General features: G+C 42.9%; 1 protein-coding gene across 2 annotated transcripts in view; it reads right to left on the bottom strand.

Annotated features, from left to right (window-relative positions):
• Positions 1 to 15,166, bottom strand: part of LOC134217424 (neprilysin-1) — a 71,565-nt gene extending 56,399 nt beyond the window's left edge. For both annotated transcript variants that reach the window (XM_062696184.1, XM_062696190.1), the window contains exon 1: positions 14,932 to 15,166. The gene's annotated coding sequence lies outside the window, so the exon portion shown is untranslated. The remainder of the gene's footprint in view (positions 1 to 14,931) is intronic.
• Positions 15,167 to 23,679: the final 8,513 nt, after the last annotated feature.

The raw sequence follows: 23,679 nt of genomic DNA, 5'->3' as shown, positions 1-23,679 counted from the left end.
CCCAGTGCAGCGCTCTAGGCAGTGCCTCACCACCGTGTTTGCATTGCTCTCTGATAGTTGGTACCTTGGCTTTGTTGTTCTTCACGGCAATCTCCTCCTGGATTTCCTGGAATCCGGAGCCGTCCATCGTCCATCGTCCAGGTCTTACGCTCGTTGGAGAAGGTTCCGTTTGTGTCCTTACACATATCAGGCTGTGGCACGTGGCCCTACCTGAACGGTTTAACTTCTCAGAACTTTCGTGTGTTATTAGCGCGGTACAGTTGCTCCGCCTCTTCACGGTCTCATCTTCCTGCTGGCGCTTTTTCATTCGGAAAATCGAGTTTTTGCCTTTCCTCGCCTGTTTATATCGTGCCTCGTTCGCCTCGTGCGGTGTTGCAGCAATCTCGCCCATGCTGCATTCTTCTCTTCCACTAACTGCTCACATTCGCCATCTACCAGTCGTTTCTCTGATCCGGGGCACCGTGTCAAGTGCAGCGGTTGCGTGTTACCAATGGCGGATCGAATATCTCTCCAGCCACCTTCAGAGACGCTGCCTAGCTGCTCTTCCGTTGGAGTGCCTTTTCCAGCAGCTGCGCGTATTCTTGGCTGATCTACCGTCTTGTAGCCGCCAATGTTAAGCCGCGGCATCGACTTCGACGCGTGTTGTACCGTCGAGTTTTGAGCGCGAGTACTGCAACGAGTAGTGGTCGGATTCAATATTCACGCGGTAGTGCGGACGTTCGTGATGTCGGAGGAGAATTTACCTTCGATTAGAACGTGGTCGATTTGTTTTCCGTTTCTTGGTTAGGTGTCTCCATGTGGCCTTGTGGCTATTTTTGCGGGAAAGAAGGTGCTTGGACTACTATTCCGCGGAGGCTGCGAAATTATGCATCGTTGGTTTGTCATTCGTTACGGTGTGCAGACCTCGCGATGACCGGTCTATACATTTCCTCCTTCCTACCTGTGCGTTCATGTCACCGATGACGATTTTGACGTCCGCAGTGGCATCCATCGTATGTCTCTCCAGCTGTGCGTAGAACGCTTCTTTCTCGTTGTCGGTCTCCCTTCGTGTGGGCAGTGCACGTTGATGATGCTATAGTTGAAGAAACGGCCGTTAATCCTCAGCTTAGTGATTGGCTGCCACCCAATCACACGATGGCGCATCTTACCCAGCACTATGAAGCCGATTCCCAGCCCGTTGGTGCCACAGCTGGTAGAGGTAGCCGCTCGATGCCCGCTTTTCCACACTTTCTGTCCTGTCCAGCAAATTTCTGCAGCGCCACGAGTCGAAGTTGCGGGATGTAAGCAATACGTAACTTCTAGAGTGTCAACCTCGTTTGTGACCTTAGATGGATTGAAGCAGGGTGTGATGCACTTTCGAATTTATTGTTCAACATTGCACTCGAAGGCGCTATTAGGAGATCTGGCGTGCAGAGGGATCGGCACTATCATAACACGGTCTCCATATGCTCTTGTTCTTTGTGAACGACATTGACGTTATTGGAATCGATCGCAGAGCAGTAGTGGAGGCTTTTGTCCCACTGAAGAGGGAGAAGGCGAGGTAACCCTAGCAGCACAGTTCAAATCGATTTGGTTGCAGCAACTCCAAATGTACCCGGATTTTGTCGCATATGAGTCACAGTGACTGATATGTGACAAGCGTACTACTCGGGTAGGCTTAACCATTAACTCTACCAAGGCAAAGTACATGGTGGCAGGTAGAAATAGTGGAAGACCTAGTGGTGTTGAGGCTGAGGTAATGCTTGATGGGGATGTGTTTGAAGTTGTTGAAGAATTTGTTTACCTTGGAACGCTTGTGACAATGACGTTTCCCGTGAAGTGAAAAGACGTATTGCTGCTGCGAATAGAGCCTTTTACGGATTACGTAACCAGCTTAGGTCACGCAACATAACGAAATTTGCTCTACCGTGAACAGTCTCCAGTTAGCCTTGGGAGCAAAGGCGTAGGATTGCTAATGCACAGATGGCGAGTCCGATTCTGGGTCCGGTCTAGGATGTTTCCGGATGGGAAACATTCTTGACACCCTATGCATAGTGTATCCGTGCGCTGGCCACACAAGATACATATTCATGCAATGGCGGGCATAGAAGTTTTCAATTAATAACTGAGGAAATGCTAATAGAGTTGAAAAGCAGGTCAAGTTCCAGTTGGAATGTAGAGTCGTCGAAGAAGAAGCCGTGCTCATATAATACATATAATAAAATAATATGTGCATGGAAGATGCTCGCGGTTATCCAAGAAATTTCTAATGTTAAGGCCATCAGATCTACTAGCGTTACAAATGATCTACAGGCCTGTTTATTTTCATAGAGCCACTAGAATGAAAGAATAATTTGAAATTTAATCCTGGTACCTTATCAAATTTCTACAAAATCTGTGATGTTTTATATAAACCGATACTTTTATACATTCAAGTAACTATCACAGACGATAGTTTAAACGAATTTGTTGGATATTTTTCACAATTCCTTATCATAATACCTGGTTTACTGTACTGCGTATTTAATGTGCGTAGTGCGTGTGATGTTTCTTACACCAAAGTTACTAAGAGCTAAATCAGTGACGCCAATTGTTCGGGGACATTCAATTTGAATATGAATTTGAAACATATGGGCTTATTCTACGAGTGGAGTGACGTGAGAATGCTCGAATGGCGTGAGAAGAGTCGTATAGCCCCATTTGAATAACATGGTCACCTCACGTGAGAATTGCTAAAATCGACTCACCTCACGTCACTCGACTCGTAGAATAAGCCCAATAGATTTTCCTTCAGCCTTCTTCCTTAGCTGTACGGTCGTAATATGCTTGGCTACAAAGCAAGACCATGCTGGAGGCAGTTGGGTACGACTCCTGGTTCAGTCCACAATAGGGAAAAGGGAGGAATTTTTGCCCAAAATTATTATTCCTGCAATAAACAGTGGTATTCATCATAAAAACATAGATAGATAAGAAAAATATCACTTGTCATAAGACGAGTTAGTACAATCCCATTGAATTCCACCACTTAATTGTATCTTGACAGATACGTATTTCGACCTCAAATGTAAGGCCGTCTTCAGTGTCTCGTACTTGACTCGACTTGAAGAAAATGATCGCAGCTTACACTATTTATACTATGCGTAGGTATAATAATTTATCTAGGTACTTATCTAGTTACATTTACTACGGTGTTTACTTCTACTCAGCATTTTAAGCAATGGCAGGTATAAACTTGAAGGCTCTTTGGTTTAACGATAAGCAAATTCCACTAAAAGCTCAAAATAATTTTCTTATCAAGAAAATATGTTTCTATGGCTATAAGCCTGCTTATATTCAAGTCACATACAAATTGGCGCAACACAGATTTCCTTAAAATGATCAAAAAAGCACTATTAGCTTCTGGTGTAGAAAATTAGATTAGAGCTTCGACTAGATTAGAGCTTCTTAAACTAACAAGGAAGGTAGAAAAGATTCAATAAGGAGCAATTCTCTGTGAAATCGTGGGTCGATTTATTTTTGTAATATTGATTTCTCTGAAATTTTGCATATACCTTCTTTGTGATCAAAAAACATAATTTGCATCATTGGTTTACCATTTTGACAAGGGTATAAGCAAAAACACATTGAAAACTTTAAAAAAAAATTAACATGAAAACGGCTTTTTCAATATTTTTTATTTTTTGCTATGTTGTAGCAGATAATATATGTATTTTTTTACACTATGAGTCATAATGGAGAAATAATGGACAAAAAAGTTTTATTTTTTAAATAAGTTGTTTTTCTTTTCAATGGTCGAAATATTTTTTTAAGTTTTTATCGAGTTGATTTTATGAAAGTTCACTAAATTTCCAATGGAAAAGGTGGACTGTTATATTAATGCTACCGTTTCTGAGATGCAGCGGTTATAAGATAAAATTAGAGATAGTAGAATCTATTCCACTATCTATAGATAAAATAAACCGATTTTTTTTAAATTTCCAGTCATTTTCGATTTTTTTCAGATTCTATTCAACCTAGAATCGAATTCTACTAAATCGTTGATATTTATTGACAAATGCTAATAATGGAGTTATGGCTGGCCATTTTCATGGTATGAAATGGTGGAGAAAAAATTCTCCAATGAATGAAAAAGTATTCATTCTTAGTAAACAGCGCACCGCTCAAACGTCAATGATGAACTCGGTGCATTGGACCATATACGCGAGGAGATGTGGATGAACGCGCTGTCATCAGAGGAAAAGTAGAATCACTGAAATTTAACACGGCAAGGTATAGCCTATGGAATTGAAAATAATTTTAAAATTACAAACAGAGATTTTTTGAAAATGATTTATTAAGGCGGGATTAGAAATTCAATAAACTTTAAAAGTACTACCATCTCCGGAATCACTTCAAGAAAAACTTCATTGTCATTAACAATCAAATTAATATATGTATAATGTAGATAATCAAATTTCTAACCTCATGCTATAAATTATTTGTAAATAAATATCATTTTGAAATTTTGAAAATTATTTTAAGAGCTGCATCCCATACCTTGCCGTGTATTTTTTCATGATTCTACTTTTTCTTTTGATGACAGAATTCATTCTTCTCTTAGCGTATAGTGTCTTTAGTTCTGATATGTTGCCTTTTCAGCAACATACGTTGCTCAGCTCAAAACATGTCTTAAAAAGCCATATCATATCAAGCGAATATCATTTTTATTGACTTAGACTATTATCAGAATTTATATAACATCGGTTCATGTATTCTTGACCAATGCACTATCGTTTGCAACAATAAACGATGTAGGGCTTTAGAACCCAATTGCGGGGGGCACCGGTTCTAATGGAACGTACACACGGTCAAGCAGTTTGACCAACATTGACTCCACCTCTCGTTTATTCAAACATCCATCAAGTTTTACCTACAGCGGCACGAACAATCAATTTATTCGACCAACAATATCACACACGAACGACCGAAGCGCCAACTTGAGCACCAACCATAAAAAATATATGGGGGTTTGTGCAACTTCACTACAAATGCTCAAACATGTTCGGCAAACCTTGACTCCACCCCCGACAACTCAAATCAAAATTCAAACAAAGCAGCAACCGAAGCGTTTTCTTGGGGGCGGAGTCAATGTTCGTCAAACTGCTTGACTGGTGTGTACGTTGCATAATGATGCAATTCAACTTGTTTTACACAGCTGTGCGAAAAAAAAAATGTGGTACCCACCATCAAATAAGCGAGAACAAAGCGTTTTATCAAACCCCATCGGTGGAAGCCGCCTATCCGTACTAGTTTTTTTTTTCAACTGGTATACAAGTGCGATATGGTGGGCAGCAGGGACTATGTCCAAGGGCTTGACGATCCCTCCCCAGGCCATCTGCGAGTTGTGGGGCTTGCCTAGGATGTGGTGGGGTTTGACAGTGGGCCCTGTTAAACCTCTATAAAAGCTGCATGTATCCGCAAGTAGGTCCCAACCAAAGCGACCGTGTGCCGCTCAAAGCGCACAAGCCCAAGTCCTAGTGTTAAGTGAGACGCTAAACAGCCCTGACACGACGGCCCTCCGACGAGACAGGAGGTTTGCGCAGGCCAATAAGCCGCCTAGAAAACCAATCATTACGAACAATATAAGAGATAATGCGACTCGATATAATCGGCAAAGACCTAGGCGACGAATACAGGATCACGATTGGAAGCTTGGAACATGGAATTGCAGGATGAATTACATCCCCGCAACTTCGACGTCGTGGCGCTGCAGGAGATTTGCTGGACAGGACAGAAAGTGTGGAAAAGCGGGCATCGAGCGGCTACCTTCTACCAAAGCTGTGGCACCACCAACGAGCTGGGAACCAACTTCATAGTGCTGGGTAAGATGCGCCAACGCGTGATTGGGTGGCAGCCAATCAACGCAAGGATGTGCAAGTTGACGATTAAAGGCCGTTTCTTCAACTATAGCATCATCAACGTGCACTGCCCACACGAAGGGAGACCCGACGACGAGAAAGAAGCGTTCTACGCACAGCTGGAGCAGACATACGATGGATGCCCACTGCGAGACGTTAAAATCGTCATCGGTGACATGAACGCACAGGTAGGAAGGGAGGAAATGTATAGACTGGTCATCGGTCCGGATAGTCTGCACACCGTATCGAATGACAACGGCCAACGATGCATAAACTTCGCAGCCTCTCGCGGATCCGCGGAATGGTAGTCAGAAGCACCTTCTTTCCCCGCAAAAATATCCACAAGGCCACATAGAGATCACCTAACCAAGAAACAGAAAACCAAATCGACCACGTTCTAATCGACGGCAAATTCTTCTCCGACATCACGAACGTCCGCACTTACCGCAGTGCGAATATTGAATCCGACCACTACCTCGTTGCAGTATGCCTGCGCTCAAAACTCTCGACGGTGTACAACACGCGTCGAAGTCGGACGCCGCGGCTTAACATTGGGCGGCTACGAGACGGTAGACTAGCCCAAGAATACGCGCAGCAGCTGGAAGTGGCACTTCCAACGGAAGAGCAACTAAGCGCAGCGTCTCTTGAAGATGGCAGGAGAGATATTCGATCCGCCATTGGTAGCACCGCAACCGCTGCACTTGGCACGGTGCCCCGGATCAGAGAGAAACGACTGGTATGACGGCGAATGTGAGCAGTTAGTGGAAGAGAAGAATGCAGCATGGGCGAGATTGTTGCAACACCGCGCCAGGGCGAACGAGGCACGATATAAACAGGCGCGGAACAGACAAAACTCGATTTTCCGGAGGAAAAAGCGCTATGCAGGAAGATCGAGACCGTGAAGAAACGGAGCAACTGTACCGCGCTAATAACACACGAAAGTTCTGGCGAGAAGTTAAACCGTTCACGTAAGGGCCACGTGCCACAGCCTGATATGTGTAAGGACATAAACGGGAACCTTCTTACGAACGAGCGTGAGGTGATCCAAAGGTGGCGACAGCACTACGAAGAACACCTGAATGACGATGTGGTAGACGAAAATGGCGGTATGGTGATGGACCTGGGAGAACGCGCGCAGGACATAATTCTACCGTCTCCGGATCTCCAGGAAATCCAGGAGGAGGTTGGCCGGCTGAAAAACAACAAAGCCCCTGGGGTTGACCAACTACCAGGAGAGCTATTTAAACACGGTGGTGACGCACTGGCTGGAGCGCTGCACTGGTTCATTACCAAGATTTGGGAGGAGGAAGTTTTTGCCTCAGGAGTGGATGGAAGGTGTCGTGTGTCCCATCTACAAAAAGGGCGATAAGCTAGATTGTAGCAACTACCGCGCAATCACATTGCTGAACGCCGCCTACAAGGTACTCTCCCAAATTTTATGCCGTCGACTAGCACCAACTGCAAGGGAGTTCGTGGGGTATTACCACGGACCAGATGTTCGCCATTCGCCAAGTACTGCAGAAATGCCGTGAATACAACGTGCCCACACATCATCTATTCATCGACTTAAAAGCCGCATATGATACAATCGATCGGGACCAGCTATGGCAGCTAATGCACGAACACGGCTTTCCGGATAAACTGACAAGGTTGATCAAAGCGACGATGGATCGGGTGATGTGCGTAGTTCGAGTTTCAGGGGCATTCTCGAGTTCCTTCGAAACCCGCAGAGAGTTACGGCAAGGTGATGGTCTTTCGTGTCTGCTATTCAACATCGCTTTGGAAGGGGTAACACGAAGAGCAGGGATTGACACGAGTGGTACAATTTTCAATAAGTCCGTCCAGCTATTTGGCTTCGCTAACGACATAGATATTATGGCATGTAACTTTGAAAAGATGGAGAAAGCCTACATCAGACTGAAGAGGGAAGTCAAGCGGATCGGACTAGTCATCGACACGTCAAAGACGAAGTACATGATAGGAAGCGGTTTAAGAGAAGACAATATGAGCCACCCACCGCGAGTTTGCATCGGTGGCGACGAAATCGAGGTGGTAGAAGAATTTGTGTACTTGGGCTCACTGGTGACTGCCGAAAATGACACCAGCAGAGAAATTCGGAGACGCATAGTGGCTGGAAATCGTACGTACTTTGGACTCCGCAAGACGCTCCGATCGAATAGAGTTCGCCGCCGTATCAAACTGACAATCTACCGCTCATTGGACCGGTAGTCCTCTACGGACACGAGACCTGGACGATGCTCGTGGAGAACCAAAGCACACTTGGAGTTTTTGAAAGGAAAGTGTTGCGTACCATCTATGGTGGGGTGCAGATGGCGGACGGTACGTGGAGGAGGCGAATGAACCACGAATTGCATCAGCTGTTGGGAGAACCATCCATCGTTCACACCGCGAAAATCGGACGACTGCGATGGGCCGGGCACGTAGCCAGAATGTCGGACAGTAACCCGGTGAAAATGGTTCTCGACAACGATCCGACGCGCACAAGAAGGCGAGGTGCGCAGCGGGCAAGGTGGATCGATCAGGTGGAAGATGACTTGCGGACCCTCCGTAGACTGCGTGGTTGGCGACGTGTAGCCATGGACCGAGCCGAATGGAGAAGACTCTTATATACCGCACAGGCCACTTCGGCCTTAGTCTGAATAAATAAATAAATATAACAAGTGCGATATTTTTGTTTTCACGGCTTGTTATGATTCGAAGAGGTTTGTGTATCTCTTTTATCGCTGTTCGTTATCTATTGAGAGCGATTTCTGCAAAGCCTGTTGGGTACTTTGCCTGGCCAGTTCCAAATCTACACCAACAAATTTAGCAATCAGAAAGATTTCCAAAACTGTTATTTTTAATCACGTTTATTAATCCTTGGAACAGGTGTCCATCATCAAATGCATTATTACCCTCTGAACTATCTTAAGCTTGTTATCTGTTTGTCATTGTCACTTGAATAAAATATAATTTATGTTATATGTACTTGCCAACTATAACAGGAGAGCGTTTGATTGAAATATCATTTATCATTATATGATATATATGTTTCGAAGATAGCCCGTCTTTTTGTATTATTTTTTTGGGTTTCAATTTTGGCCACCTTGACGTACTAGCTTTTGCTATAAGAAGGGAAGATCCATTCATTACGTAACTCAAAAATTGTCCATTTTAAAACCCCCCTCCCCCCACCCCTATGACACACTTTTTGTATGAAGCATCTGAAAATTTTGTTGCACACTTCAGGAAAAGGGCGGTTCCCCTAAAAGCGCTACGCAATTTATGGATGCTCCCATATCAATAATTAGTAAAGATGAAAGATTCTTTCCCGTTATGTTTTACTTTAAGATTGAATTTCGAAAAGGAAATTATTAGTTTTTTTTTATATGTAAAGTATTATTCCACAATCTCAACCATGAAAATGACCAACCACTGCCCCATCACTAGTATTTGTCAATAAATATCAATGACTCCGTAAAATTTGATTCTAGGTTGAATGGAATCGAAAAACATTCAAAAACGACTGAAAATTGAAAAAATCGGTATATTTTATCTTACAACCGCTATATCTCAGAAACGGTAGCAATTAGAAAAAAAATACCATATTCCTTTTCTATTTGAAATTTAACGTACTTTTATAAAATAGTGATCAACTAGAATTTGTCAAATGCAACTTGTTGCGAGAAAATCGGTTAAAAATTGCTATAAGAAAAGATGACTAATGTTTTTCTTAGCTTTTGTGCACACACATACACACGGACAGACAGCTTCTGGCTAGCGTTGCTCTGTCCATACTGAGGTATGGGGGGCCAGCTTGGGGCACGGCCCTGCGTATTAACTGCTACAGAACGAAGTTAGAAAGTACGTATAGGCTCATGTGCCTAAGAGTTGCGAGCGCGTACCGTACCGTGTCGCACGATGCACTTTGTGTCATCACCGGTATGATGCCTATTGACATCGTTATCGGTGAAGACATAGAGTGCTTCGAAATGCGCGGCACGAGAGGCATCCGTAGGACTGTCAGGTTGGCCTCAATGGTCAAATGACAGCGTGCGTGGGACAGTTCCACTAAGGGTAGATGGACACATAGGTTGATACCGAAGATAGGTACGTGGGTCAAGAGGCGTCATGGGAAAATCACTTTCCACCTGACCCAGGTCCTTACAGGCCATGGTTGCTTCAGACAGTACCTACACCGGTTCGGACACTCGGCCTCGCCCGAGTGTCCGGTGTGCGTAAATTTAGAGGAAACGGCGGAACACGTGTTGTTCGTGTGCCCGCGTTTTCGCACAATGCGTGACCACATGCTTGCCACATGTGGTCTGGACACTACCGGATAACCCTAGTCCGGAGGATGTGTAAAGATGAAGTTGGCTGGAACGCCGTTTTATCGGCTATCGTCCAAATCGTCTCGGAGCTACACAGAAGGTGGCGCGTGGACTCGAGGAATGGCTAGTTCAGGCGCAAATAAGAGGTGGTCCAAGGGTTCGGAGTCGGCTTCATGGGTCATACCGGTGCTCTGTGGTCGAACTCGATCCTTTTATCGAACAAGTGGCCGCGTGAAGAACAACATGGTATCGTCGCTTTTGCGGCGTCGGTCAACCAGCCGGGTTCCGAGCCCGAGGACGGAAAGGGGTCCTCGTCAAGGAGACTGGGGCAGGCGTAGGCACCGCGTCGGCAAGTCCCTCTGTGTGTTGGCGAATAGGCCCTATCGCAGAGAGGTCAATTTGGGGTGCACGCGGCATCATCATTCTTGATACCAGTCGTGCAGAGGGAAGCAGGCGCAAAGTCGACCCTTCCCACCTTCCGAGGACATAGGGCGTGGTAAGGCCTCCTGGAAAGCCGGCAATGCGCTGGCACGATACCATGGTGGTCTTCTAAAAAGCGAGTCACGATGTTCGATGCTGGCGAATAGGCCCTATCGCAGAAAGGTCAATTTGGGGTGCACGCGGCATCATAATTCTTGATACCAGTCGTGCAGAGGGAAGCAGGCGCGAAGTCGACCCTTCCCACCTTCCGAGGACATAGGGCGTGGTAAGGCCACCTGGAAAGCCGGCAATGCGCTGGCACGATACCATGGTGTTCTTCTAAAAAAGCGAGTCACGATGTTCAATGCTGCAAGGACACGCAGCTAACCTCGAGGGTGCGTTATGCACTGGCCCCCCTTTGAAGCATTACTTTCTGGTTGTACCGAAGGGACGATGGGCTTGGCGGCAATGGAAACGGTTTAGCGGGTCGGGGATGCAGTCCTGCCTCGTTGGAGGGGGCCCTAACCCCGCACTTCCTGGTCAACCCAGGATGTCTGTTGAGCAGATTCCCCCTCCATTGCTTAGGAAGGAAAAAAAACACGGACAGACAGACATGTGCTGTGCGATTGGTATATAATACTATGGGTCTCCGAGACGGATATAAAAAGTTCGTATTCGTAGTGAAATGATAGCCTTTCGGTAAAACTTGGCTGTACGAGAAAGACAAAAACCATTTTAATTTACCGAGTAGTGATGCTGCCTTTCTCGCATTTAGTCAAAATACCAACCTTATTGGCATCTGTAGTTTAAAACAAACACTTTAATAAAGTTTAAAAAAAACCTTATTGGGCTTAAATGGTTCGATGTACCATTTTCTTCATAACTTTCAAACGCAGCGGTCGATCGTTATGAAGTTCAATAGTGATCAACAAGGCGTTGTTCCCTATCGAACGAAACTTGTTGCAAGAAAATCGGTTAAAGATTACTATATGAAAAGTTGTTGGATGTTTTCTTAGTTTTTGTGCACCCACATACAAACGCACATACAAACGGTTTAGCGGGTCGGGGATGTAGTCCTGCCTCCCTCGTTTGCTGTTGGAGGTGGTCCCTAACCCCGCACTTCCTGGACAACCCAGGATGTCTGTTGAGCAGATTCCCCCTCCATTGCTTAGGAAGAGAAAACACACACACACACACACACGGAAAATCGGTTAAAGATTACTATATGAAAAGTTGTTGAATGTTTTTCTTAGTTTTTGTGCACCCACATACACACGCACATACAAACGGTTTAGCGGGTCGGGGATGTAGTCCTGCCTCCCTCGTTTGCTGTAGGAGGTGGTCCCTAACCCCGCACTTCCTGGACAACCCAGGATGTCTGTTGAGCAGATTCCCCCTCCATTGCTTAGGAAGAGAAAACACACACACACACACACACACACACACACACACACACACACACACACTGCAGGCTGGGGCACCAAGGACTTTGTCCAAGGGCTTGACGACCCCTCCCCATGGCCAGGGGGGTGAAATAATAAGCTAGACCTTTAACGGAGCTTGGGGGTACCTGGGCACCCTCCACAGTAATCTACAGTAATACCGCGTCATGCTGGGCTCTGGCGTGGTGGACCTCTTTTCCCGAGCAACTCGTGGGACCAAAATGGAAAACCAAGTCAATTCTTCAATTAGTGATAGTAGGGTAGGCGACAACCCCTTCGCAATAGGTGGGTTGTTCAGGTCTCCGCCTAGGAGGCCAGAGGCAATAGTCGGCAGCTCAGTGCGCAGCGCCAGCGTGGGTCACTTAACCTTCCTCTCGGCTAAAAAAACGCCGGTAGAGGTTATTGACGGCCCTTGGTTTGTAGAGGCGATGAACCGCAAACGCGATGGGCTCTCGGCCTTCGAGGAGGGTTACTACCCCGAACAAGGGTAGTGGGGCTGGGAAGCTGAACCCCGGCCAGGTACCTCCAAAACCGGGGGAGGAAGGACCTGGAAAGGTCCGTCCACCCAGGAAAGACGGTGATAAGGGGTTACGGCAGGCTGAGAGCTCTCAGCCGCAACAGACCAGGGAAATAGAGGGGGATGACGCCTCCTGGACCCTGGTCAAGAACAAGAGGAAACCGAAGACGTCAAGGGCCGAAAAGACGGCCCAGGCGAATGAGGGTAGCAAGAAGTCTAGGGTAGGCGCCAATCGCTCCAGGGGCGATGCCCTAGTCAATACGGCGGATGAGGCTAAGAACTCGGACGTCTTGAAGAGGATGAGGAGTAACGTCAAGCTCGGTGCACTCGGCGCCGACGTACGTCGGATAAGACGTACCCGGATGGGCGAGATGATCCTCGAGCTGAAGCGGGGCGTCTCGCGAAAGGGCGCCGCCTAAAATAAGTTGGCGGATGAAGTCCTAGGCGAGACGGGCACTCACGACGGAGGTGAATCTAAGGGTTAAAGACCTGGACGAGATCACCGAAGTCGAAGAGCTCGTCACGGCACTGCGGCGACAGTGTGAAGTGGAGACGCCCACCGCAGCCGTTCGGCTACGGAAAGGTCCGGCAGGGACACAGGTAGCATTGGTTCAGCTATCTGCAGCGGACGCCTCCAAGGTAGTCAAGTTAGGGAGCGTCAAGGTGGGATGGTCGGTATGCCCTGTGGGCATATACGAGCAACCCGAAGTTTGCTTCAAGTGCCTGGAACCGGGGCACAAGCAATGGGACTACAAAGGCCCTGACAGAAGCAATCTCTGCCGACGCTGCGGATTGGAGGGACATAAGGCACAATGCTGCACGAACCCTCCCAATTGTTTGATTTGTTCCAGCAAAGCTATGAACAGCAAGCACCCCATGGGTGGTTCGATGTGCCCGGCGTTTAAGCGTGCTGCAAAATCACAGTGCAGGTAACGCAGCTGACTTGCTCGGCCTCGCCCGAGTGTTTGGTGTGCACAGGTTTAGAGGAAACGGCGGAACACGTGTTGTTCGTGTGCTCACGTTTTCGCGCAATGCGTGACCACATGCTTGCCACATGTGGTCTGGACACTACCCCGGACAACCTAGTTCGGAGGATGTGTAAAGATGAAGTTGGCTGGAACGCCGTTTTATTGGCTATCGCTCAAATCGTCTCGGAGCTACACAGAAGGTGGCGCGTGGACTCAAGGATGGCTAGTTCAGGCGCAAATAAGAGGTGGTCCAAGGGATCGGAGTCGGCTTCATGGGTCATACCGGTTGTCATGCTCTGTGGTCGAAATCGATCCTTTCCACACGGGCAGACAGACATGTGCTCAGCTAGTCGAGCTGAGTCGATTAGTATATAATACTTTGGGTCTCCGATGCTTCTGTAAAAAGTTTCGTTTTAGCAGTGAAATGATAACCTTTTGGTACAACTTCGTTGTACGAGAAAGGCAAAAACATATTTGCTTTAATATACAAAATGTTATATTGTGCTTAGCTTCAGCGAAGCTTTTTGTACATATTTTCGGGATTAATTCGATGTTTTGAACTAAATTGTTTCCTGAGTATTTGATTAATTTGGCTCTGCTGTAATTGAATTAAGATCTTTCGATTCTTCGAATACACAGCTAACCACAGATCAGGGATCAAAATATGTCAAAGTCAATTAAGTGAAAACGTGGATCTCAGTATTCTACGGTCAATCTCATCGCCGCCGTCGTGAGTGGTATCGAGTAGCGTCGAGAAAAAATCATTTCCGGCACCAACATTCAATTTACAATTCAAGACATCAAAACGACTGATCTGCTTTTGTAAACAAATATTCAAACGACGATATGACGAATCTGATAGTTCTCCCACGCAAACCAACACCACCAACATGTAGCGGAAACCTTTACTTATACCATAAGGTTATGCCAATTTTATACACCTAGGTACCGAACGATTTATAAACGAAAAATCATATTTATTTTGAAGGGATATCGAATACTATTTTCGTTATGTTTAAACTGAAGCAATAATATTTTAACAAGAATGTCGTTCTATTAGAAATATTCCAGTTGTTAATCTTATGATACTGGCTGCTACAGATTTTCGTCAATGTTATGGTGTTCACAATGTTTAAATGTATCACTTCTGTGATTTAGTACAAACTGATCTATGTACTTATGTTTGGCTTCCATCTGTTTAGAAAATAATCACCGGAGTTCTATGTAGACAGTAACTTAATTACACATACCACAAATTAAAGAATGCCGAAGTTTTGAGCGATAAACGATAATTCTTATCAATGAACATTGATTGCGCACAAACACACGAGGTTGGTTAACATGTAATACATATAATCATGAATAACTTATGCTCACGTTCTCACAGAACATGCGCGCTTCCAAATATTACACCAATCTGACAGCAAATCGAAGAATGTTTTTCAGCTACTCAAATATTCCATATAGAAGGCACTTTCACTTTGTCTATCAACGATTGACTTTGAATATCTACACCTTCTATAACCAGATTACTTCTGTGATATGAAGATTGGTAGTAGAAACCTGTATTCACTAGTTTCGTATGTTTTTCCGTGTTATATTTCAGGTCACCTTCTTGCAGCAGCGTTCTCCTCAATACTAGACAGTACAACTTGTACATATAATACGAGTTCTCAATAAAAGTATGAGAGTAAAATTTGGCACAAAACGTTTTGTGTAAGATGATGATTACTCTCTTAGAGCACATGTTTCTTTTGTTTACGTTCTCCCTTTAAATATAGAGTACTCAATTGTCTCGTTTACAATCAACTAATATTTAGTAATAACGTATTTCGATATATTTTGAATGAGATTCAAATGATGATTGTAACCTTTTTTTGCTATTACCTTTTCAAATAAAAATTTAAAAGGAAACATTCATTAATAATTATGTAACGCGATAATTTGTTCCATGTTTCCCCCCTTTTAAACTTCTCGGATGTATATTGTATGGCTTCTTCTTCTTATTATTATTGGCATTACATTACAGCCTAGTGTTCATTTAGCACTTCCATAGTTATTAACTGCGAGGTTTCTAAGCCAAATTACCATTTTTGCATTTGTATATCTTGAGGATAACAAGATGGCACTTTTGTGCCCAGGGAAGTCGAGATAATTTCCAACCCGAAAATTTCTTAAACCAGACCGGTAAATCGGACCCAGCCATCTTAAGCATGGCCTTGCTTTGTAGCCGCGTCTCTCACCGCACCGCTAAGGATGGCCCCTAATGTATGTTGTATGTAGCATCTAAACATGTTGTATACATCGTTACACTTCACGAAACAATTCCTTCTCATTTAACCATGACGTAATAATCGGACGTCCCCAAAAACAAAATTTCAATGGAATTGCCTGGTGGTGATTGTGATTTATTCATCGGTTTCAAACAAAGGAATGCGAAGGGCCAGTTTGCTGCATAGTCTGTTTATTGTTAATGGAGTGTACACTAATTTGGTGCGTTTTTAACCTATGCAATCATTTTAAAAGGTCAAAATCATATAATTTTTTTTGCATATTTTTTGTCGGTTGTATGAACGTTTGCGGTTTAAATTCTGTACAGCACAAATAGGGTGACATCTAAAGAAATAATAATATGAACACAGTGGAACTTCTACCAGCAGGATATTTAATAACTATATTATTTAAACTAATAATCTAATTTGGACGCGGTCTTTCTTATACGGTGTCTTTCTTATACCATCTAATTTCTAGATACGAAAGTCAACGACATTTACTGCGTCTTAGTGTATACAAATCATCGAGAGTGTTTCTCGATTTGTTGCTTTGGTTCAAAAGCTGATAAGGGACTGTTGATTCTAACAAAAGGTCATAATGCGGGTTCGCATCGGAGGGCTTGTTCGATGTGTTTTGAGGATTGTTTTCTGAGATATTTGGAGATTGTTTGAATTCAGCAGATTGGTATATTTCGCTTTAAAAGGTGAGCCAACCTAGGGCTGCAAACCTCTATAATAAAGATATAAAAAAAAATATTTCGCTTGCAGATCAACGGAAAAGATGTCTGTTGGATTAAGTTAATGTTTGTGTACTTTAGAGATTTTGTGGAATGTATGGGTATGTAGGACGGGTTGTATGACGCCAGAAAGTCATTTGCCAGAAGGCCTTTTTCCAGAATCAATTTGCCGGAATGGATCATTCGCACTATGTGGCGGTTCCATACAAAGTGGTGGCCAATAATATTTTTTGCTTGTCATAAGACGAGTTTGTACAATCCCATTGAATTCCACCCCTTAATTATATCTTGACAATTGCTTTGTAAGACATTCCACTAAAATTTGGAATATGTTTGTATGTCTACTAACAGTATTTAAATAAGCATTATCAATAACATAAAAGTGCAACACAAATAAGTGAAACACGATACATAAACTAGATAACTTCTATTCGCGAAAGTGAAACAAATTGTTTATTCGATGAAATTTTTCTTAAAATCTATTTCAATACCTCTCAATCTGCAACAATAGCAACGTTCATTTGGCTCACGTTTTGACAGTTCTCAATGCTCGATTGGCTTACAATGGCCGCTTTCGCATATCTCCCATTATAGGATCACTACTTCCAAGCAGTGTTTAATTTCAACGTTTAGCTTTTCGCGTACAAAGCTATACCGAAAGGCTATATAGAATTACTATAAAAATGAACTTATGATAGAAGGCTCGGAGACCTATAGTGTTATATACCGATCAACTCAGCTCGACAAACCGAGATGATGTCTGTAAGTGTGTGTGTGTATGTGTACAAATTTTGTAGACACACTTTTTGGAACTTAGCATTACCCGTTTTATTCGCAACAAGCTGCATTCGACGGGGAATGCGGTCCCACTTTTTGCTATTGAAAATTGGTCCAATCCAAAATTGCATTTCGGAATTATTGAAAAATCATTGTTTTTCCCAAAAAATCAAAATCGAAATTTTTTTTAAGTGTGGTGGAAATGCATAGTAATTAATACAAAAACATGCAAAATGATTGAAAAATGCGATCTATTCCCCTTAAGTGCGTTTTTGACCTTTCTTATGTTATTTTTTTAATACAAAATTGCATTATTTTGAAATGCATTTTTTCTACAATTTCCCTAAGTCTGATGTCTGTGGCGCAATGAGTTTTCATCACAGAGAGCTGAACTTTTGGGAATCTAAGTTTGAACTATTCGTCTTTCAAATGCTATACATGACACGTCATTCAAAGCAAGTCCATTTTTCGATTTTTGGCCACCACTTTCCCCATAGTGCATTCCCCAGAAAGCCATTCGCCAGAATGCACCATTCCCCACACACTTAAAATAAATCACCGAATTCGGTGAAATTTTACCGAAATCTCAACAGCAGAACTGTTCGGTAAATAATTTTACTGATTTTCGGTGATTTTGACAGTTGAGCAATGGAAAAAATCACAGAAAATCTGTAAAATAATTACCGAACAGTTCTGCTGTTGAGAATTCGGTAAAATTTACCGAATACTGTGAAATGAGTTAAGTGTGCAGAATTGGTCATTACCTATTTGCCATGCGCGCGTTTGCCCAGTACCGCCATCGGTGGTGACAATGGGTATAGGGGGTGATAATGGGTCATCGCTCTCACCAGCAGTCTGTCGTGAGCAGAGGCGCATCCACGTTCCGAGTCGTGGGTAGGACAAATAGGAAATGCCAATTTGGGAAACAGTTCTGGAAAAAGAATTCCTAGCCTCTTCAAGATAAGCTTCCGAGCCTCTTGAATGGAGGCTTCCGAGCCTCTTTAAGGAAGGATTCCAAGCCTCTTAAAGGGAAGCTACCAAGCATGTTAAAGGGAGGCCTCCGAGCCTCTTTGAAGCCGGCTTTCGAGCCCTGAAAAGGGGAATTCAGAGCCTCTTAATAGGAGGCTTCTGATCCTCTTGAGATAAGGCTTCCCAGCCTCTTGAAGGGAGGCTTCAGAGTCTCTTGAAAGCGGATTTCGAGCCTCTTTAAAGGCTTCTAAGTATCTTGAAAGTACGTTTCTAAGCTACTGAACCTCTTGAAAGTAGTCTCCAAGCCTCTTGAAAAAGGCTCCGGAGCCTCTTGAAGGGGCTTCCCAGTCTCTTGAAAGGAGGCTTCCGAGAAGCGTAGAACGATTCTTCTAATTCTCTTGCAACGGAACAACTGAACTTTTCGAAAAAAAAAACATCCCAACATCCCAAAAAACATGCCTCTCAAATGGAGACTTTCGTACCATCAGACTCTAGATTTTAGTTCAGAAGCGAATAGATTGATTGATTATGTACAAGACTTGAAATAAAAAAATTCACAATTTCAAACTTTATCAATAAGTTTGATTGGAATTGTAATACAGTCGACTCTCTACATCACGATGTTCTATTTCTCGATGTCTCTCCCTATGCCGATGGTTTTATCGGTCCCTTCAATCTACATACATTTGGGCTTTCTACATATCGCTAACTTCTCTATCTCGATATCTTCTGGTCATATTTTGTTCAGGATTCTCACTTCCTATGTCGAGAGATGACATTTGTTTTGTTATCGTTTTTCATTGCAACGAGCTTTTATCGATCTAGTACCTCTTTCAATTTTTCTTCCTCTCCTTATATGGTCTCTTCATTATCGAGATGTGGAGATGCGACTGTAGAGCCGCCACTACTCATTCTTGTCCAAGATACCCCCTGGGGCCAGCGAAGGTATCCCCAGGGGTACATGTACCCAGGTTGAGAACCGCTGATATAGAACCGCCGAGACTTTCAGCCCGAGGCTGGCTCGTTTCGAAGAATCTGTTTTCGGAGCTCAGAACCCTTTAAGAGCGGTCTTCGGTATGTTTCTGGTTCCTCAGATTTTAATAGACCTTTTGATGTTTGAAGAAGACTTTTCCGTGGGCTTTGAATAATCCATTCAATCGTGCTTAATCATAACGTCTAAAATATTTAATTAATCGCATTTCCAGATTTCAGCAACTTCTATTTCACCTCTGTAAAACACAGACATCTTTGAGCGATTTAGGGATTTTAAAGTGCCTGAAGTCCTAAACAACAATCAATCAGTCTTTTGCTATCCTAACCAAATTAATAAAGATTAAAAAAAAAAAAATAGGATACCAAAAACATCTATGATTATTGTTTGGACTCTGATTAACTTTAAAATCATCTTCTGCTAACACACAAATTCTTGGCATCCAATGACTTCATATTTTCTTACCAGAATCATGGGTAGGACAATGCTTTGACTGTCCCACCCAGGAAAATTCATGCGTAGGACATGTGCTACCTGTCCCACCCACTCCCGGCGCCACTGGTCGTGAGAAATCGTAGAACAAAATCGTTCAAAAAGATCTCTTATAATATAGTCTTCTTGCCCTCAGATACATTCAATATGTTCTACAAGCATTCTAAGTGGTTGAAACAGTGACCCATTCTCACCCCCATTTGACCCATTGTCACCCCGGACGACGGTATGCGCAATAATTTATAACGCCATGACTTTTTGGCATAACTATGGACAGTGTCAAAAAGGATGGTCATTTGGCATAAGAGACATTTTTTAATAATTTTGCTTTGTTGGTATTTTATAGTCGTTTTCTACCGCACCGGTTGATGATAATATTGAAAATACCTAATCTGTACATAAGACGTAAGCATACATAAGCCGAGTATACTGCCGTTCTACGCATGCTTGTACCAAATTCAAAAAACGACAAATGAGAAAATGACATTTGAAATTGAACACTAATTTTCATTGCTGGCGTATAACCATAATGCAATATAAGATTATTACATCACAGAACCATTCAGAAGACTTAATTTCATTGAAATCATTCTTATTTTTCACTTACAAATAGATTAGAATAGATTTTTCACTTAGAAAATAGATTGGCGGGACAGTTATGCCGAGAAATAGAGCACTTATTTTGTGGTTTCTACGCATATCAGCCCCGTTCAATGCATGATTTTGTGAATGACTACTGCGATTGACATATGTCTCGACATGCTTTATCTGTGGAAGTGAACCTGTCACGTGGTTGAAGTGATTATGTCGCTTAGAATGAGTATTGTACAAATTGCCAGGCTAAGAGTGCAAGATCTAAACAGAAAATGCTATTTCAATGTGTGTTGCTCCATAAAATAACAGAATCCGCCACAATGATGAATTTAATCACGGCGAGACAATTATGCGTAGAAATTAAGCAATGGGACAAATAGACTTGATGTTGTTTTCAATGATTTTCCGAACAAAGTTCGAAATCTGTTAGAGTTTTTTTAAAGTATACATCAAAATAGACTGCTCTATGGTGAAAATTCAAAATCCACAAAAACTAACATGGGACAACTATGCGTAGAAGGGCAGTACAGCAGTTTGCCCGGATTAAGTCAAAAATGTGATCCTTTCTTTCAAATAGGTGTTTGCCCGGATTAAGGAAATTGTGGGTGTGATCCCTTCTTCAAAAGAAGGCGCTTGCCCGGATTAAGGCGATGGTGAATGTGATCCTTTTTTTCAAAGCAGGCGCTTTCCGGGATTAATGTAATGGAAGATGTGATACATGCTTTAAAAGTAGGCGCTTGCCCTGATTAACGCAATGGTGGATGTGAACCCTTCTTTAAAAATAGGCGTTTGCCAGGATTAAAGCAATGGTGAATATGATCCCTTCTTCAAAAAAAGGCGCTTGTCCGGATAAGGGCAATGGTGGGTGTAATTCATTCTTTAAAAGAAGGCGCTTGCTCGAACTAAGGCAATGGTGGATGTGGTCCCTTCTTTAAAAGTAGGAGTTTGCCACAAATAAAGCAATGGAAGATGTGATTCCTTCTTTAAAAGTAGGCGCTTGTCCGGATTAAGCCAGTGATCGGTGTGATCCTTTCTTTAAAAATAGGCGTTTTCAGAAATGAAGCAATGGTGGATGATTGTATGACATTTGCCAGAAAACCATTTGCCAGAATCAATTTGCCAGAATGATTTTTGCCAGAAACCCATTTGCCAGAATGGACCATATGCCAGAAAGCCATTCCCCAGAATAGACCATTTGCCAGAATGTAATTTGCCAGAATGTACCATTCCCCAGAAATTGTAAAACTGGAAATTCCTATAATTATTGATGGCTAAAGAATAGAAAAAAATATATATAAGGAAGGTAATTTTGCATTATTTGGTGGTTTGGACACTATTTAATAATGAAGGGATTTGCAGTATAATTCATTTTCATAAAAGGGATTATTCAACATATTAGGCGATTTTCAAAAGATGGATACTATTTATCAAAAAAAAATCATATTTGTCTAATACCAAAAAAAACTGTTTACGAATGGATATCATATTTTTTCGTCTCATTCCAGACGCAGACTTATTTTCAAAATTAAATCATATCTACAATTGGATAATATCATTTCAAGTCATACTATACGCCATTTGTTTTCATTGAAGAAGTTATATATTGTTATATCTACAAGTCTAGGCAAAATGTCTATTTCTAAAGAAGGAATCATATCCACAATTGACATATTCAAACACGGACACGGGCAACCACCTACGTTTAAAAAAGGGATGACATCTTCTTCTTCATTGGCATTACATACCCACTGGGACATAGCCGCCTCGCTGCTTAGTGTTCGTTTAGTACTTCCACAGTTATTAACCGTGAGGTTTCTAAGTCAAGTTACCATTTTTGCATTCGAATATCATGAGGCTAACACGATGATACTTTTATGCCCAGGGAAGTCCAGACAATTTCCAAACCGAAAATTGCCTAGACCGGCACCAGGAATCGAACCCAGTCACCATCAGCATGATCTTGCTGTATAGCCGCCATCTTATCGCTATGCTAAGGAGGACAACGGGATAACATCTATCCTTGCCTTAATCGGAGCAAGCACCTTTTTTTTTAAAGAAATGGATCATATCCACCATTGCTTCATTTCTGACAAACGCCTATTTTCAAAGAAGGGATCACATCCACTTTTGCTTTAATTTGGACAAGCGCCTACTTTAATAGAAGGAATCACATCCACCATTGCTTCATTTGAGGCAAACGCCTACTTTTAAAGAAGGGACCACATCCACCATTGCCTTAATCCGAGCAAGCGCCTTCTTTTAAAGAATGAATTACATCAACCATTGCGTTAATACGGGCAAGCGCCTATTTTTAAAGAAGGGGTCACATCCACCACCTTGATCCGAATAAGCACCTATTTTGAAAGAAAGGATAGCATCCGCCATTTTTGCCTTAATTCAGGCAAGCTGCTATACTCGGCTTATGTATGCATACGTCTTATGTACAGATTAGGTATTTTCAATTTTATTATCCCGGTGCGGTGTTTTATTCCTCAGTAGAAAACAACTATACAACAACAACAAATCAAAATTATAAAAAATGTCCCTTATGCCAAATGACCCTCTCTTTTAAAGCTGTTCATAGTTATGCCTAAAGTTCATGGCGTTAAGAATTATTGCGCATACTGGGCAAACGCGCGCATGGCAAATAGGTGACGACCAATTCTGGGGAATGGTGCATTCTGGGGATTGGTACATTCTGGCGAATGGTTTTCTGGGAATGGTGCATTCTGACAAACGACTTTCTGGGGAATGGTCCATTCTGGCAAATTGATTCTGGCAAAAGGCCTTCTGGCAAATGACTTTCTGGCGAATGTCATACAACCATGGTGGATATGATCCATTTCTTTAAAAGAAGGTGTTTGCTCCGATTAAGGCAAGAATAGGTGTTATCCCGGGGTCCTCTTTAGCCTAGCGGTAAGATGCGCGGCTACAAAGCAAGACTATGCTGAGGGTTACTGGGTTCGATTCCCGGTGCCGGTTTAAACAGTTTCCAGTTTGAAATTGTCTCGACTTCCCTGGGCATAATAGTATCATCGTGTTAGCCTTATTATATACGAATGCAAAAATGGTAACTTGGCTTAGGAAATCTCGCGTTAATAACTGTGGAAGTGCTTAATGAACACATAAGCAGCGAGGCGGCAATGTTCCAGTGTGGGATGTAATTCCAATGATGTAATGTCAATTGTGGATATGATTCCTTCTTTAGAAATAGACATTTTGCCTAGACTTGTAGATATAACTTCTTTAACGAAAGCAAATGTCGTCTAGTATAACTTAAAACGATATTATC

Source organism: Armigeres subalbatus, chromosome 2 (assembly GCF_024139115.2).
Source record: "Armigeres subalbatus isolate Guangzhou_Male chromosome 2, GZ_Asu_2, whole genome shotgun sequence".
In the NCBI taxonomy this organism is placed as follows: Eukaryota; Metazoa; Arthropoda; class Insecta; order Diptera; family Culicidae; genus Armigeres; species Armigeres subalbatus.
Note: the sequence above shows the minus strand (reverse complement) of the source record. Positions and strands in the feature narration are given on the sequence as shown.